This window comes from Protopterus annectens, chromosome 1.part1, assembly GCF_019279795.1.
Source record: "Protopterus annectens isolate FY-2018-M chromosome 1.part1, PAN1.0, whole genome shotgun sequence".
Taxonomy (NCBI): Eukaryota; Metazoa; Chordata; order Ceratodontiformes; family Protopteridae; genus Protopterus; species Protopterus annectens.
Genome location: NC_056726.1, coordinates 1,219,177,991 through 1,219,198,005, shown reverse-complemented (window position 1 = coordinate 1,219,198,005; position 20,015 = coordinate 1,219,177,991).

Here is a 20,015-nt window from a genome sequence, read left to right as displayed (position 1 = left end):
CTCTTATAGGTTCATAGGTTCATACTAGGCTATCTGCCCTGGGGCAATTATAAGCCTAGCCCGATTCTGTATGGCGTACGCCACCCCTTGATTTGAGTATACTGTGCCCTTTTTAAGGTTTAGTTTACTGTGCCTCTGTCTAATAGTGACACGGGAGTAATCCCTGGGACAAACCTATGATCCCCCATCCACTTATCGAGATTCTTCTTGAAGAGATTCAGTGAGGTGCTCTGCCTCACATGAACTGGAATTCTATTCCAGAGCGAAGGGAGCCTCTGGGTTATGAACCTGTCCCTCCAGCAAGTTCTATTTATTTCTGTGCTGAGGTTCAAGTCCCTCGAGCGTGTGGCTCTAAGGAATTTAGATTTACTGAGGTGGAGCATGTCCATTAATTCTGGATTTGACATAGCTTTGTATGTCAGGCATAGATCGCCTCGAAGTAGGCGGTATGCAACTGAGTAGAGCTGGAGTTTTTTTAACCAAGCAGCATATGGCATCTGTTTGAGACCCTTGATCCTCTTGGTGAGATACTTTTGGGGTCTTTCTAATTGCTGCAGGTGTCGGGTAAGGTACATCCAAAAGGGGCATTGTATTTTATGATGGGCCTGATGAGGGATGAATAAAGGCACGATTACCTCTCTTGATCTAGATGTGAAACCCTTCGTGATGAGGTGGGCTATGTAGAAGGTCTTTCTAACCACTTTGGCAATGTGGTTTTCAAAGGAGAGATTGCTATCAACTTGGGTCCCCAGGTCCCTAATAACTTTCTCTGTACTTAATGGGTTTCCGCCTATGTGGTAATTTGTGGGCACATTGTTTTTGCCAAAGGGTATGACTATACATTTTTTGGCATTTAGCTTTAAACCATGGCGCTGGCACCAGTTATCTGTCTCTGTGAGACCTTTTTGAAGGATGTTTGTGTCAGCTGGAGAGCTGATTATGGCGCCCAGTTTGCAGTTGTCTGCGAACTTGGTAAGCCATAGTCCTCCCACGTTTGCCTGTACCTCAGAAAAGTATATACCGAACAAGAGTGGTCCCAGGACAGAACCATGTGGGACGCCACTTGTGACCGGTTTCGAGTCTGACATGGCTCCAGCAACTCTCACTCTGTGTGTTCTGTCTTTGAGCCAGTTTGCGACCCATCTTGTGACATAGGGGTTTATATTTAAGCTGGATAGCTTATCTATGATGCCCAAGTGGGGTATTGTGTCAAATGCCTTTGCAAGGTCCAGATAGGCTGTGTGGACTACCTTCCCTTCATCTATGGCTTTGGTGACTGTTTCAAAGAAGTCAACCAGGTTCAAAAGGCAGGATCTGCCCTTGACAAAGCCGAACTGGGTAGGATCTAGTGTCTGTAGGTCCCAAATGTCTTTGTTTATGAACTCCATGATGATCCTCTCCATAGCCTTGCAGACTAAGCTAGTCAGGCTTATGGGGCAATAGTTTCCAGGGTCCGTAGAGGCTCCACCTTTGTAGAGTGGGACCACTGTTGCTGTATGCCATTCTGTGGGCACATATCCTGTAGTGAGGCTGAGATTGTATAGCTGTTTTATTTGAGGGATTAGTTCCTCTTGTAGTTCATGTAGGACACAACCTGGGACGCCATCTGGTCCCATGGAAGCAGTGTTTTTTGCTTTGGAGAGGGCAGCCTTCACCTGAGCATCTGAGATGTTTGGGAGGCAGCCCTCTGCCGGGATAGATACTTGCTCTTTTGGAGGGAAGGGGTGGAGAAGTTTGCACTGAACCTGTCTGCCAGGATATTGGCGATGTCTGTGGGTTCAGTGTATTTTTTGTCATTTAGAATCAACTCAGAACAAGTCTGGGAGTTGCATCCCAGGTTTCTAACAAAAAAAAGCCTTATGATTGTCTTTGGTGTCCTCTGCAATTTTTCTTTTGAAGCTGGCCTTGGAGGATTTTATGAGGGATCGTAATTTTTTGCTAGTACTGATCAGAGATGCCTTCCCTATTAGGGATTTTGCTCTATCATGTAGTAGCTTCCTCCTTCTGTTGTACAGTTTATTTATGGCAGGGGTCCACCAGACTGGACGCCTGCCTTTGGATGATTGGGTCTTGGTTTTGTTTGGGATAGCATGATCCATGCATTCCTGGAGATGTCCGTAGAATGCATTTATATAGGATTCTGCAGTTTGGGCTGTAGTTTCCACTGGCCCTGGGGCCTTGAAGGATTCCACTTCGGTTTTGAGAAGTGAGAAGTTCACTTTTGAGAAGTTTTTCACTGTGGTTTTCTGGGCTGGGCGTGGGGTCGGGATGTGGACATCCAGTGAAATTAATTTATGGTCTGATCTTACCAATGAGGGATATACTTCTGGTGTGGAGCATAGAGTCCCCATGTTGGTAATGATCATGTCTAGTATGTTGTCCCCTCTTGTGGGAGTGGTGACTAGTTGTTCCATAGCATTTGAGTTTATGATTTCCAGGAATCTTTGGGATAAGGTGCTGGGACTTGAGTAGTGCTTCCAGTCAATGTTTGGGTAGTTGAAGTCGCCCAATATAATGGTGTTCGGAGAGATCTTTATGTTCTCCAATGTTTTCAGGAAAGCCGAATGGGATTCCTGACTTTGAGAGGGTGGTCTGTAGGATGCTATAAACTGAAAAGCAGTCTTGCCCACTGTTAGTTGCACATGGATGGTCTCCGATACTTCGTGCAATGCCACTAACCTGGAGGTGTGGATATCCTTGATAAATATGGAAACTCCCCCTCCTTTTGTGGTTCGGTCCGGGTTTAAATGGGGCGAAAAGCATGATATGAGGTATAGCCTGGTAGTGCTGGGGTGCTCTCTGGAGCCTTGAACCAGGTTTCTGTCACTGCACAGATATCGATGTTCTCCATACTGAGGAGAGCTTCGAGTGCATGCATCTTGAGGTTAAGACTTCTGGCGTTTAGCAGCATTACCCTTAGTTTCTTGTTCCTTGTGCTGTCTATGGGGGTGGGTTTAACTTTTGAGCCTTGCCTAAAAAAGGCACTATGGGGGTGGCAAGACCCTTTGCCAATATCCAAAAGCCCAGTGGTGACAGGTGCAAGCCGCGCTAGCGAAGCAACGTGGCTTGTCGAGCATGTCATCCTAGGCTGACAGACACTGGATCCCCTTTGAATGACATCAACATTTTAGCCAATTGTTAAAATAGATCATTTTGTCTTTGTACTGTGGCATCATTCTAGGTGAGGGTAAGATGCTGCTCAAGGTCAGGGTCATACCAGCCTGGGCTACATGATCAGAGAGCTCCTCTATGTCTCTTTTCATGTAGTCCAGGGAGGTACATCTCAGGTCATTCACACCAGCATGTACAATGACTGAGTCATATTTGTATTTGCTTTGGAGTGACCTGAGTGCTTGCATTATGTGTCGGATCCTAGCACCCGACAGGCAGCTCACTGTGACCTTCTCTTTATTCAGCCTGGTGAGCGGGACATCAGTGTGTCTGACAATAGAGTCACCTATAACAAGAGTATCAGGTGTGTTATTCAGCCTTAAGGGCTGTGGCTGCTTGGCACACTGACTTTGTGGGTTATGTGTTGTGTGTGTTTTGTTTTGAGGTAGCGTTTGCTTGGATGTCTGCTTTGGAGGTCTCTGTTGCTTAGGTAGATTTTTATTTAGAGCCTCCGAGTATGTTTTGTGTGTGTATATATATATATATATATATATATATATATATGTTTGGTTCGCTGATGTGGTGGGACTATGTGATACTGGAATTGTGTTGTGTGAGGTTACCTTCTCCTCCTGACTGGTTATACCAGTTTTGAGATGAGAGAGCTCAACCTCCAGTTTGGCTAAATAGTTGCATCTCTCACATATATTTGAACCTGTTTGGAGGAGGAGAGGGTTGTCCGTGTACATGAGACAGTTGTAACATTGCCTCAAAATTCCCTGATTCACCAGCTGGACTGGAGAAGAAACCATTGACTGACCTTTGGACATGCTAGAGTAATAGGGAAACTGAATTTAAGACGGACCAATAGAGGACAGGGTAATCGTACAGAGTATAAGAGTAAGTAGTGCTTATGGTTTAATAGTGCTAACTTGTAGGATTACTTATTTGGACCAGTGAAGGGCCTTAGAATGAGAATATGGTGTTTAAATTGAGAGATAGAGCAGTTCTAAGGGAAAAAGTGAAGAGCAGACTTTGTGGAGCCAGGAATAGTTTAAACCCAATTAGGCGGCGCTGCCCGCTGTTGCGCTATGCTCAAAAACTCGCAAAAGAGGGTTTTAAGAAAGGAAGATGAAGGAGTTTTGGAATTGACCCAGAATGGCCAATAAAACTACAGTTTCAAGTCAGTAACCACTCCCACAGGGGCAGGCAGGCTGCTCAATGTTTTTCACTGCCACTGATCAACAGAGAGACTTTCCTTTAGCCCAAGCAAAAAATGGCCTCACAGAAACTTACAAACAGTTCAAGAACAGCAAGCCTGTAACTGAACTTTTTTAAATCTCAGAAAAGTGGGAAAAAGCAAGATTTTTTTGTTTTTGTTTTTTCAGAGATAGCAGAGGTTAACAAGTATCAACAAGTTATAACAGTGCAGTAAATGACCCCACACAAGAGTGCTAGGCCAAAGACAGATAAAATGCAAGTTTTGAGAAAAAAACGATTTTAAAAATAAGTGCAAACAGGAAATTCAGTAAACAGCTCTAGGTTGTGCTCTAAATACAGTTACTAATGCAGAAATCAAATTTAACAAGCCAGAAAATGCTCAAAATAGGCGGCTATGCAGAAAAACTTAGCAAATAGAGGCAAAATACTTAAAGTCTCAAAAGTGGCTCCTTTCTTCTCTCAGCGTTTTCTCCTCTTGGTGAGTGCTTCACCAACAGCCAACAAGCCTGAAAAGACGCCAAAACCACGAGGCAACCAGTGAGACCTGGGATGAAGTCTGACAACACCATAAAGCAGCAATGCCTCTACTCTTTTGTCAGAATACAGAATATGCAAAAACCTCTCTGGCAAACAGTACACAGGTCTGAGACTCAGGACTACAAGGCAGCTTTGACCAGTTCAAGGATCATGTCTGTACTTCTGATACAAATGTGTGACAGGAAATTTAAGGACAGGAAGCCAGACCACCTATCTCACATTTTCACTAATGGGGTGTTAGACTGAATTAACAGCAGATTACAGAGACAAACTGTAGAGCTGTAAATTCATAATTACTGACAGAGTTATTGAAACAAACCGACAAAGCTCTATGGTGGATTATTTACATTTTTTATATCACAGATAGATTACTGTCAGACACACTGCACTTCCTCAGCTGACTTGGATTACCAAAAATGTCCACCAAAATGTATTCTACAACCACCTTTTTAGTTTCAAAACTTTGTCCTTGATGAAAACATTATTTTCCTGTATTGAAACCTTCTTTGTTTGCATCCTTATCTCAATCCAGAGAAAACCAGTTCTCAGCAGGCCAAAATGTTCTTTCATTGATAGCATAGTTTGTAACTTTTTTTCTGCTGTTAGCCATTTCCCTTTAGCTTGAATATATGTGTATATTCAACTGTTTAGGATATTTCAACAAGCCTCTATTGTTCATGCCATTTTCTAGAAAAACATTCAGAAATATAAAACTTTTTGTTTTACGCAAGCACATCCACATGCTATTTCTAAAAATATCACAGTTATTATGATTACCAAACCTCTGTTACTGTGAAGGAAAAACAGTTATATATATTTTATATCAAATACATGTTATTTCTATGAGGAAAACAAGTATTATGCTTGCATAATTCTATCAATTTCCCCTTTTTATTTTGAAAACCAAAAAAATGTTCATTCAAATTTTAAATCAAACCATTGCTTATGATACTTTCTTTACCACCTATATTAGTTCCAATAAATACCTGATTGACAGTCTTTTTAATACAAAGTTTAGCAGACATGCAAGTTATTATGATAAAACATAATGGCTACTATAGCAATTAAAGCTGTAATAATGTTTTTTCACCATTCTGAAAATAACCCATTTAACCAATCACTCCAGTCACTGTTCCATGTCTTTCTAGCATTTTCAGATACTAGTTTTATTTTACATTTAAATGCTGCTTTATGGATTCCACCATGCCTGGAATTAAGTACAGCACTCCTTGTTCATCAGAGCACAAAAACCTTTTTGTTTCTGATGGATTTATGTCAAAACTGTAGATATATGATTGATTTAATGTACTAGTTCTGTTTCTTAATTTTCTCTTTCTCCTGACATATCTTATTTTACCTTCAGGTAATTTCATTGATGGTATTACATATCCTACATAACAGGTTAATTCCCACTCCATATGCAGCCATAAATATGCTTTTGTACTGCAAATGTAGTATTCCCTAGCTACCGTGATATTACATTTACTGACCCCTAATGTTTTGATCCTGTCTGTTGTAGACATACACTTCTTTTTGGAAATGTCCCCGCTTTTAAGGTTGGAACATCTACCTTGTTTGGTTTACCACCACCACTCTATTCCTGTTACTAATTTTTAGCAAATCTTTTAGTTTACATTCTGTAGTCTTAGGCCCAATGGTCCAATTTGTCTTTGGCAATTTCTTGACATAATTTCTTTAGGTCTTTTATCCATTGTTGATGCTTTGCTTTTAATTTTAAAATACTGAACTATCCCTGAAACTTGTACTTTTGAATCAGTCCTGCACTATCAGTAAACCCTCTCCTAGCCCACGTTGCCATATGTAGTCTTAGAGAAATCATTACATAAGCAATGTCACTGCACATATTTACTGGATGTAAATGCTGCAAAACATATTGTGCAGCTTTTAGCTCAGCCCTTTGTGCTATGTATCCAGGTAATTTAGCCATAATTGGTTAGCCATCCTTTTGCAATGTCACTATTGCAAATCCAGAGTAGTACTTCCCATCCTTCATATCCAATAAAATTGGATAAGTAGTATTTGTCCCCTGTCTGTATTTGTATATTCTTCGTACTGAAAGTATTCACTTTGAAAAAAAAAAAAAAACAGTTTGAGTAACTCCTTCAGTGGTTCTGTTTGTCTCACTGTCATTTAGAAAAGTTTTGACTGTCAAATGTGGAGTTTGAACTATAACCCTCGAAAACATTGTCAAATACTGTTTGTCTTATTCCCCAGTAAATGGTCAAAAACTGTTTAATGCAAGGATGATATCCTTTTTCTACAGGAGTCATTCTCCTGCTACAAAAAGTAACCTGTATTAACTTAATGTCCTTTCCCTGAGATGCTTCTTATGGCCAAGACTGTAATAATACCACTGAAAGTTTGCCCTTTCTTGCTGTTGCTTGCAAAACAAAAGGTAATTTACTGGTGGGAGCGACCAGCTCCGTTGCCTGTGCCAACTTCTGCTTTAACATTTTAAATGGGTTTTCCATTGTAGAGTCAACTCTTCTTTTTGATCTGTCTTATGCAAATCCAAAATTGTCAAAGGCTTTGGCAACTGCAGAATGCCCCTCACCCTTTCCTGACAAGGAATCCTCCCTGTCGGTCTGATAAGGGTTTCTAGAAATGTTACCTTTTGTGAGAAAACTGTATTTTGTCTTTGTTTACTTTGAAACCTGCCTCTTGCAACTGTCTCAGAACTTCCTTAGATGTGATATGTGTTCTACAGTCTCTGACTGTATCAAAATGTAATGAATAACCTTGTTATCTTTACACACATCCTGTAAGACTGTCCGACTCCCTACTATCTGATAAAAAATGACAGAACTGTTCTGAAAACCTTGAGGTAATCTTGTCAAGACATACTGCTGATTTTCAAAGTAATCCCTTGCACCTCCCACTGTAATAATCAGAACGTTTAACTTCCCACAGTCTGTTTTTTTTCCTGCCCATAATGGCTGAAATTCTTTCTTTCTAACTTGTATTGTTGTGCACTTTTGGTTAACACTCAGTTCACTTTGATGTATCATCCTGCAACTTTTGCTTCCTTTTTGACTTGTTTTTTTTTTTTCTGAGTCCTTTGCAAATACTTCTTTCTCTATCTAGCTATTTTTCCATTTTCTGTAATATACACAGTCTTGCTTGATATGTCCATTTTTTACAGAAAAAAACATGCATCATATTATTATCAAGACATATCCTAAGGTTTAATTTTCTCAAAAACAATTTTAAATCTATCAAAGTAGTTGCTACATTAACGACTCTTGCAGGGACAAAATTTTGTCCTTTACTTAACAAATTAAGCATTCCCTTATCTATGGATGTACCAGAAAAACTGTATACTTTAAAATCATTTGTGTTATTTAGAACAATGACGCATTTGTCCATTATGACTATCCCTATTATCCAAATTCAAGCAACCAGTTCCATCATTATTATAATCTATGCATTAAAAAATGCAAAAAAAAAATACAATGTAAACTCAGAACTGAAACAAAAGCAGTTCACAGACTCCACTGGCAGCAAACTAGGTTAAGGAACAAACCTAGAAGGTTGAATTGTCACATAAAATCCTTTGTTTGCAACAGCTACTTTATCTTCTTTGCCAGTTCTGTTATATTCCCAAACATATTCACTTGACCTGATGCATTGTTCATGTGCTGGTAACCACCCCTCCTGTTGTTCAGCTGACCTTGATATCCACCTCTCCTATGATTTCTCCTTGAAGGTGTGTAAAAATCCAAGTTATTATTATTATTATTATTATTATTATTATTTCCATAATTATTATTATTTCCATAATTACACTTGTCCCTTAACCTTTCAGATTTTCTTAGTTGAAGAAATTGCTGTTTATAATTATTTTTTAGCATTTTTTTATAGATAGGAAGCTGCTCACATCAGTTCCGGTTTTGGAAACCTTTTGGCAGACTTTTTAAATATTTAAATGGGCTTTTTACAATTGTAAATGGTCTGAAGAAGTTTGATGCTTACTAAACGAAAGCGCTCATATTTTACATTAATAAATTTACGGTTGTGGTACAGCGTCCATTGCCTTGCTTTGTTTTTTTGTTTTAAATAGTTTGTCAGTTCGTTCATTTTTCTGGTCAAATAGATTACTGTGAAACACACTGCACTTCCTCAGCTGACTCGGATTAACAAAATGTCCACCAAAAAAGTATTTTACATCCACTTTTATAGTTTCAAAACGCTGTCCTTGATGAAAACATTCTTTTTTTTTGTATTGAAGCCTTCTTTGTCTGCATCCATATCTCAATCCAGGGAAACCCAGTTCTCAGCAGGCTGAAATGTTCATTCATTGATAGGATAGTCTGTAACTTTTCTGCTGTGTTAGCCATGCTCATCCAGGGAAAACCAGTTCTCAGCATGCCAAATGTTCTTTCATTGATAGGATAGTTTGTAACTTGTTCTTCTGTGTTAGGTTCATAGGTTCATACTAGGCTATCTGCCCTAGGGCATTTATAAGCCTAGCCAGAGTGTGTGTGGCTTTCACCACCCCTTAGGATGAGAATATTATACCCATTAGTTTGCTGTGCCTCTGTCCAACAGTGACACAGAAATGATTCCCGGGGTAAACCTATGATCTCCCATCCACTCGTCAAGATTTCTCTTGAACAGAGTCAGTGAGGGGCTCTGCCTCACATGGACTGGGATTCTGTTCCATAGTGTAGGGAGTCTCTGGGTGATGAATCTGTCCCTCCAGCATGTCCTATTTATATCCGTGTTGAGGTTTAAGTCTCTTGCTCTCGTGGCTCTGGTGGATTTGGATTTTTTGAGGTGGAGCATGTCCATTAATTCCGGGTTGGACATGGCCTTGTATGTCAGGCACAGATCACCTCTGAGCAGACGGTATGTGACTGAATAGAGCTGGAGTTTCTTCAGTCAGGCAGCGTATGACATATGTTTGAGCCCCTTTATCCTTTTGGTGAGGAACTTTTGGGGTCTTTCCAACTGCTGCAGGTGTCGGGTAAGGTACATTCCGAATGGGGCGTTGTACTCAATCATTGGTCTGATAAGTGAAGAGTACAGGGGTACAATGACCTCTCCTGATCTGGACGTGAATCCTTTCATGATCAGGTGGGCAATGTAGAAGGTCTTCCTAACCACTTTGGCAATGTGAGTGTCAAAAGAGAGGTTACTGTCAACTTGGGTCCCCAGGTCCCTGACAACTTCTTCCGTGTTTAATGGATTATCACCTATGTGGTAATTAGGGGTTACCTTGTTTTTCCCAAAGGGTATGACTATACATTTTTTGGCATTTAGCTTAAGGCCATGGCTCTGGCACCAGTTATCCATTTCTATGAGACCTCTCTGGAGGATGTCTGTGTCTGATGGAGTGTCAATTATGGTGCCCAGTTTGCAGTCATCTGCAAATTGTGTCAGCCGCAATCCCCCTATGTTTGCCTGCACTTCAGAAAAATAAATGCCGAACAAGAGGGGGCCCAGGACTGAGCCCTGTGGGACACCGCTCGTGACCGGCTTAGAGTCTGACATGGCACCAGCAACTCTAACCCTGTGGGTTCTGTCCTTGAGCCAGTTTGCAACCCATCTTGTGACATATGGGTTTACATCTAAGCTGGTGAGCTTTTCTATGATGCCAGAGTGGGGTATTGTGTCGAATTCTTTTGCTAGGTCAAGGTAGGCTGTGTGAACTGCCTTACCCTCATCAATGGCCTTAGTGACTGTTTTGAAAAAGTCGACCAAGTTCAAGAGGCAGGATCTGCCCTTGACAAAGCCGAATTGGGTAGGATCCAGTGTCTGTAGGTCCCCATTGTCTTTATTTATGAGTTCCATTATGATCCTCTCCATAGCTTTGCAGACAAGGCTCGTCAAGCTTATGGGGCGGTAATTTCCAGGGTCCGTAGAAGCACCGCCTTTGTGGAGTGGGACCACAGTTGCCGTACGCCATTCTTTGGGTACGTATCCTGTAGTAAGGCTAAGATTAAACAGCAGCCTTATGTGTGGGTTTAGTTCCTCATTGAGTTCGTGTAGCACACAGCCGGGGACACCGTCCGGTCCCATTGATGCTGTGTTTTTTGCTTTAGAGAGCAGCTCCCACCTGGGCATCTGAGAGGTTGGGGAGGCTAGACTCTGGTGGGATAGATTTTTCTCTTTGGGGGGGGGGGGGGGGGGAGAAATTTGCACTGAACCTGTCTGCCAGTATGTTGGCAATGTCTGTGGGTTCAGTGATTTTTGTATCATTTTGGACTAATTCTGAGCATATCTGGGAGTTTCCACCCAGGTTTCTAACATAGCTAAAGAAGGCCTTATGATTGTCTTTTGTGTCATTAGCGATTTTTCTCTCAAAGTTGGCCTTGGATGATTTTATGAGTGATCATAGTTTTTTGCTAGTAGTGATCAGAGATGCCTTCCCTTTTAGGGATTTTGCTCTGTCATGTAGTAGCTTTCTCCTCTTGTTGTAGAGTTTGTTTATGGCTGGGGTCCACCAGACCGGGCGCCTGCCTTTGGTGGAAAGGGTCTTGATTTTATTAGGGATTGCTTGATCCATACATTCCTGGAGGTGCTCGTAGAAGGCATTTGTAAGGGTTTCAGCAGCGTGGGTTGTGGTTTCCACTGGCTCGGGGGCCTTGAAGGATACCACTCCAGTCTTAAGATGTGTGAAGTTTGCTTTTGAGAAATTCTTCACTGTGGTCTTTTTTGCTGGGGTTGGGGGCGGGATGTGGACCTCCAGTGAGATTGATTTATGCTCTGATCACACCCATGAGGGATATACTTCGGTGTGGAGCATTTTGTCCCCATGTTTGTGATGATCAGGTCTAGTATATTTTCTCCTCTTGTGGGAATGGTGACTAGTTGTTCCATAGCATTTGAGTTTATGAACTCCAGGAACCTTTGGGCTAGGGTGATGGGGCTTGAGTAATGTTCCCAGTCTATGTTTGGGTAGTTGAAGTCACCCAATATGATGGTGTTTGGAGAGACATTCATACTCTCCAGTGTCTTCAGAAAGGCTGTGTGGGTTTCCTGAGTTTGAGAGGGTGGTCTGTAGCATGCTACAAACTGTAGGGCAGTTTTACCTATGGTTAATTGCACCTGGATGGTCTCCGATGCTTCGTGCATTGCCACTAACCTGGAGGTGTGGGTATCCTTTATGAATATGGATACTCCCCTTCCTTTTGTGGTTCGGTCCGGATTTTGGGGCCGGAACACATGATATGTGGTATAACCTGATAGTGCTGGGGTGCTCTCAGGAGCCTTGAACCAGGTTTCAGTCACAGCACAGACATCGATGTTCTCCATACTGAGGAGGGCTTTGAGGGCGTGCATCTTGAGGTTTAGACTTCTGGCATTGAGCAGTATTACCCTTAGTTTTTCTCCATTTTTGGTAGGTTTATCATTTGAGCCTTGCCTAAAAAAGGCACTATGGGGGTGGCAAGAGCCTTTGCCAATATCCGGAAGCCCAGGGGTGACAGGTGCAAGCCGTCCCTTGTGAAGCAGCGTGGCTTGTCAAGCATGTCATCCCAGGCAGACAGACATTGGATCCCCTTAGAATGACACCAGTAATTAAGCCAATTATTAAAGCTGATCATTTTGTCTCTGTATTGTGGCATCATTCTTGGTGAGGGTAGGATACTGCTCAGGGTCAGGGTCATACTGGCCTGGGCTACATAATCTGAGAGCTCCTCTATGTCTCTTTTCATGTAGTCCAGGGAGGTACGTCTCAGGTCATTCACACCGGCATGGACAATGACTGAGTCATACTTGTACTTGCTGTGGAGTGACCTGAGTGCTTGTGTTATGTGGCGGATTCTAGCGCCTGACAGGCAGCTTACTGTGATCTTTTCCTTGTTCAGTCTGGTGAGTGGGACGTCAGTGTGTCTGACTATGGAGTCACCTATAACAAGTGTGTCTGGCATTGTGTTTGGCCTTAAGGGCTGTGACTGTTTAGCACACTGACTTTGAGAACTATGTGTTGCATGCCTTATGTCTTGAGGTGGCAGTTGCTTGGGTGTCTGCTTTGGAGGCCTCTGTAGTTTTGGTAGATTTTTGATCAGTGCCTCCGAGTATGTCTTTGTGTGTTTATGTGTTTGTTTTGAAGTTGTGATAGTTCTATGTGAAACTGGGTTTGTGGTGTGCGTGGTTTCCTTCTCCTCCTGTCTGGTCTTGCCAGTCCTGAGTTGAGAGAGCTCAGCCTCCAGTTTGGCTATATAGTTGCATCTCTCACATGTATTTGTGTTTTGTGGGAGAAGGAGTGGGTTGTCTGTGTACATGAGGCAATTGTAACATTGCCTCAAGATGCCCAGATTCACCAGCTGAACAGGAGAGGACGCTAGCAACTGACCCTTGACATGCTAGAAAAAGTGAAAAAGTTTGCTGTGTAACTGAGTCAGAAGGGACCTATAGGGAAATGGGTACTCAAGGGGATTCTAGGCTAATGTAGTACTTTGTTTAGTATATAAGTACTTTACCTATATAAAAATGCTTTAGGAGCAAGTGCTGAGCTTTTGAGATAGAGAATAGACTGTTTAGATTGCAAGTAGAGAAGTTCTAAGGGAAAAATTGAACAGCAGACTTTACGGAGCCAGAAATAGTTTAACCTTGTTTAACCGACGCTGCCCGATGGTGCTCTATGGGCAACTCCGCGCTAAATCACGCAAAAGCACACTAAAGCGGGCTTTATTACAGGGGGCTGAAAAGAGCTAGGAATTGACCCAAAATGGCCAATAGACTACAAGTTTCTGGCTGGAACCACTCCTCTAGGGACAAATAGGCTGCTCAGTGCTCCCCACTCCCACTGGTGAACAAAGACGCTTCCTTTTATCCAAATAAGGATATGGAATAGCACAGGAACCAAGACAAAGCCCAGAGATCAGCAAACTCTGAAGACTGGACTATTCTAGTTCAGTAAGGCGGGAAAACAAGACTTTTTTTTTTATTTTTGTCTTTTTTGCAGAAAACAGAGGAAAAACAGACAGTAAATGCTATAAATGCTTTTACACGGCTAGCGCACTTGAGTTTGTTAGCCTACAGGTAAAATTAAGCAATAAATAACTTTTTAAAAGTGCAAAACAGTTAATCAACACAAAAACAGTTTAAATAGAATGCAGAGCTGTATAAACAGGCGAAAACGCAGTCGCTAAGCAGTAAATAATCAAAAAGCCAGAAAAAAATACTTAAATCAGGAAAAAGTCACTCTTTTGCTCTCTGCTGCTTGTAGAACTCTGCAGGACACCACGAGGAGCGGTGCTGAGTTGAATACAAGCAAAAGCGCTAAAGTGGGCTTTATTACAGGGGGCTGAAAAGAGCTAGGAATTGACCCAAAATGGCCAATAGACTACAAGTTTCTGGCTGGAACCACTCCTCTAGGGACAAATAGGCTGCTCAGTGCTCCCCACTCCCACTGGTGAACAAAGACGCTTCCTTTTATCCAAATAAGGATATGGAATAGCACAGGAACCAAGACAAAGCTCAGAGATCAGCAAACTCTGAAGACTGGACTATTCTAGTTCAGTAAGGTGGGAAAACAAGATTTTTTTTTTATTTTTGTCTTTTTTGCAGAAAACAGAGGAAAAACAGACAGTAAATGCTATAAATGCTTTTAAACGGCTAGCGCACTTGAGTTTGTTAGCCTACAGGTAAAATTAAGCAACAAATAACTTTTTAAAAGTGCAAAACAGTTAATCAACACAAAAACAGTTTAAATAGAATGCAGTTAATCAACACAAAAACAGTTTAAATAGAATGCAGAGCTGTATAAACAGGCGAAAATGCAGTCGCTAAGCAGTAAATAATCAAAAAGCCACAAAAAAATACTTAAATCAGGAAAAAGTCACTCTTTTGCTCTCTGCTGCTTGTAGAACTCTGCAGGACACCACGAGGAGCGGTGCTGAGTTGAATACAAGCGAAAAAGCGCGCTAAAGTGGGCTTTATTACAGGGGGGCTGAAAAGAGCTAGGAATTGACCCAAAATGGCCAATAGACTACAAGTTTCTGGCTGGAACCACTCCTCTAGGGACAAATAGGCTGCTCAGTGCTCCCCACTCCCACTGGTGAACAAAGACGCTTCCTTTTATTCAAATAAGGATATGGAATAGCACAGGAACCAAGACAAAGCTCAGAGATCAGCAAACTCTGAAGACTGGATTATTCTAGTTCAGTAAGGCGGGAAAACAAGATTTTTTTTTTTTTTTTCTTTTTTGCAGAAAACAGAGGAAAAACAGACAGTAAATGCTATAAATGCTTTTAAACAGCTAGCGCACTTGAGTGTGTTAGCCTACAGGTAAAATTAAGCAACAAATAACTTTTTAAAAGTGCAAAACAGTTAATCAACACAAAAACAGTTTAAATAGAATGCAGAGCTGTATAAACAGGCGAAAATGCAGTCGCTAAGCAGTAAATAATCAAAAAGCCAGAAAAAAATACTTAAATCAGGAAAAAGTCACTCTTTTGCTATCTGCTGCTTGTAGAACTCTGCAGGACACCACGAGGAGCGGTGCTGAGTTGAATACAAGTGAAAAAGCGCACTAAAGCGGGCTTTATTACAGGGGGCTGAAAAGAGCTAGGAACTGACCCAAAATGGCCAATAGACTACAAGTTTCTGGATGGAACCACTCCTCTAGGGACAAATAGGCTGCTCAGTGCTCCCCACTCCCACTGCTGAACAAAGACGCTTCCTTTTATCCAAATAAGGATATGGAATAGCACAGGAACCAAGACAAAGCCCAGAGATCAGCAAACTCTGAAGACTGGACTATTCTAGTTCAGTAAGGCGGGAAAACAAGATTTTTTTTTGTTTTTTTCTTTTTTGCAGAAAACAGAGGAAAAACAGACAGTAAATGCTATAAATGCCTTTAAACGGCTAGCGCACTTGAGTGTGTTAGCCTACAAGTAAAATTAAGCAACAAATAACTTTTTAAAAGTGCAAAACAGTTAATCAACACAAAAACAGTTTAAATAGAATGCAGAGCTGTATAAACAGGCGAAAATGCAATCGCTAAGCAGTAAATAATCAAAAAGCCAGAAAAAAAATACTTAAATCAGGAAAAAGTCACTCTTTTGCTCTCTGCTGCTTAGCCATTTCCCTTTTCACTTGAATATTCATCTGTGTACTTTCAACTGTTTAGGATATTTCAGCAATCCTCTATTGCTAATGCCATTTGTTACAAAAACATTCAGAAGTATAATACTTTTTGTTCTACACAAGCACATTCACATGCTATTTCTAAAAATATCACACTGTTATTATGATTACCAAACCTTTGTTACTATAAAGGAAAAACAGTTTTACACACACACACACACACACACACACATATATATATATATATATATATATATATATATATATATATATATATATATATATATATCAAATACATGTTATTGCTATGAGGGAAACAAGTATCATGCTTACATAATTCTATCAGGGGGTAAGCTGTGACAAGCACCACAATTAATTTAACACAATTAATGTGTTAAACTGGCTACTTACTCTCATACATCATCAAACAAATATCTCCTATGCTCTGGCTCACAGTTAACCCACCAATGAATGTAAAATTGTATCCTGAATTTGGTCCCGAGGGATTCATGTTGACTTGCTGAATGAAATTTAATGAGTGACAGTAGAGCAAAACTGAATAGATCAAACATATTTTTAGCAAAGCTCCAAGCTAGTTTTTTTTTTTTTTTTTTTTTTTTTTTACAAGGGTACAACTCTATGAAATATTGTATATCTACCAACTCCACCTTCATACAAAATGCCAAAAGTGGAAAGTCTGTTATTGATAAAAGTGGTTTTCAGTCAAATTAATTTTCGGTATCACCACTGACTGTCACAAATGTGCAGTCATCAGACTTTCATCTGATAGTAGTGATGTAGTCTTGGGACATGATGAGCTGAAATTTAGAAGCCATGGCTTCCACCTAACTAAATAGAATTCCTTATAAAGTGGCTTCCCACTAATTAAATAAAGTCCTTCAAAAAGTGCCTTCCACCTAACTGACTGCATTCTAAAGCATGAGTCTCCCTGTGTAATTATCCTGGAGTCTCTAAATGGCACAGTGCTGTCACTGCAGTGCCTAGGATTAGGGAACAAACAGACCAAGATAAACTTGCGATGGCATACTTTGACTTCTCAGAAGTATCTGACATGATGAACCATAAAGCTCTACTGAAGAGACTGCAGTTCTTTAGCATACCTGACTCTGATCTTATCTAGTTCCCTTCACTACCAATGGAATAGGCAACAAAAAGTCTGTTCTAAGATTGCATCTAAAATGTAGATATCTAATTAGTTGATCCATGTAATATGTCAGTTCATTAGTTCACTACAAGTAAAGTCATCATAATACTACATATATTCCAACATAAGCAAATTATTTTTGCAACAATGACTATATTGCATTGAACACACAAAGACACTGGAAAATGGATGTGATACCGTTTATTGGACCAACAGAGGTTTTGCAATTACTCGATCTTTTCAACTGGCATGAGTCCTTCATCAGAAGGTATTAAGTTACAAATGTTCAATACAGTGCTTAAATACCCAATTTTGCCTAGAAGGGGAAGCACATCATTTATTTCCAAATGACTGAAAAAAGAATGAACCTGGACTACATCTCAGAGACAAGCACTGTGTGTGTGTGTGTGTGTGTGTGTGTGTGTGTGTGTGTGTGTGTGTGTGTGTGTGTGTGTGTGTGTGTGTGTGTGTGTGTGTGTGTGTGTGTGTGTGTGCATGAGAGAGAGAGAGAGAGAGAGAGAGAGTCTGAAACTGTAGAAGACAAGGGGGTCATGCCATGCTAAAAAATCAAAGTTAGCAGGCTACATTAGAGTTAGTGACTATTTAACACAGAAGATAACACTCAAAGAGACTACTCTGACATTTAATTAGACAATAAATCTTGAAACAGGAGATGTATATGGAGAGTAGTTAAATCCAGAGAAGAAAAGCAAGATGTTGTAATTTGTAAGTTGCTAGTCTGTTTAAACAAGTAATCTCTGTGAAACAGATATTTTGATTAACGGAAAATATGAATTAGCCGTAATGTTCAAGTTCATGATGTAGAAAAAAGCAGGGACAACTAAGAGAATAAGATGCAGGGTTAGAATGTATGGATGTTGTATGCAGTTAATATGCTATACAGTCTGTGTTTTAGCTAAATGAGAGAAAGAGAGAAAAAGATATAGAGAGAAAAGGAACAGATAAAGAAAAGAAAATGGTGTTGCTGTGTTAGTCTAAGGTTCTGGAAAACAGCAGAATTGGGGAAAGTGCTGTTATACTGTGAACATTGTTGAACATTAAGGACTTAGTGACTGTTAAGTTTATTGTTACTACTGTTATGACCAGAATGTTGCCTTATATATTAATTATAATATTAACTATTAATTATTAATGAAATAGTCTCTTGTCATAGATAAAACTCAGGTGTTAAAACATAGACCCCAGAAATCCTTAATAGTTATTGTCAATATGCTGAAGTAGTTAGCAGTTTGAATTCAGAATAAATTCAATATGAATCATGCATTATCAGAAAAAGAAAACTGTTGCTCTTACCTCATGTTTGTGTGTTCCGGGGTCTTTGTGGTTTCTTTTAGTGGATTAACAAGACATTTCTTTATTTTTTTAATATTGCATTGAGTGTTTCTATAGCCAGAAAAGACCATGTGATGACATACTTTTATCTAAGTAAGTACCTTTAATCTGACCTAAGGTTAAACCTCAAGAAAATAAATGAAGCTAAAGCAGCATATCTTACTTCTCGGAGTATCACACTTATCTTATACACATAAACACATTAACAAAGTTAGACTGGTTCATTATTAGCAATAGAAAACATTCACCACACATCTGCAAGCTCATTGAGGGAATCACTGAACAAAAAAAAAAACACACCAGCAGAAATTTGTAGTATGCTATATGAATTAAACATCAGGGAACAGAAACCAAAAAAAGAGTTTATACCCTGTGTGGTTTAAACTTAGGAAAGAGTACAATGACTTTTCTGGCAAATTCTATAGGGTTATAAACATCTGAGTATTGAAATCCTGAGTCTGACTAGTCAGGTGAAATAATTCAAAAGAAGAAATTAAAAGTTTTGAATGCAATTCCATTAAAATGCAATTACTGCAAGGTGCCATGTCCATAAGTATTGCATTGAATGAATGTTAATGCTGTGAAAAAACGCTAAATATTTTTCACTCTTACAGATTTGGCAAAATTACAGTGCAGTTGTATGAGCAGTTTTTTCAATCAAAGAACACATACATTTTCTAATAAAATGCTGATAAATATTTTCACATGGAGAGCTATTACTTCCTGTTATCAACGTCTATTTTTTAGATTTGCATTAACCGTATTGTATTATTATTTCAAAACAGTACATTTTTATAATTTTCTCATGGACTGCAAATTCTACTTGATTCTTTCTGTCCCTTTGCAAGAATTGTGTTACATCTTTAACATGCTTTTTCCTGAATACTCTATTGCAATTTGCATGAGTGCCATAGGAAGGGAACCACAAACAGTGATTACCAAACTGGCAGGTGAATAATGTAATAAAAAAGCAAAAATATTAATGATTTATTATGTTCACTCAAGTAAGTGCCACTGTATAACATGAAATCATATGTTACTGTTTATCTTTAGCTTCTTAATAAGCACTCTTTTGTTACTTAGACTTGGAGAAAATGTACTCAGTGCTTTATTTATTCAATTAATTAATTTATTTATTTTGTTGATATTTAAATTAACTGGACCACTAGCATCCCCTTTCAGCCATGACAGTTAAATATTTATCATCATATTTTTATCCTTGTAGTTTCTGTTATGAAAACATCCTGAAAGCTCAGAAACATCTCTCTGTATGTCCAGAGTGCATACAAAGAAGAACACTTATTTCAGGTGACCATACTTGCGGTTACAGCAGTCAGCTAAGCAATATGGTGAGGCCATAAATACCTGTTATAACTCCTCCCTCCATGCTGTGTAGACAAGCTGTTTGTCAGATCTGACTTCTGTAACTGAATAAACCCAAAGGTGACAAAATACACTTAATGGATATTGACAGTGATTGGCAAGGCACAGATACTGCCAGCACTGGAAACAGAAGACGAAGTGTAACCCTCCTTGAAAATTCCAAAGTCTGAGGGGCAAATGTCAGGGG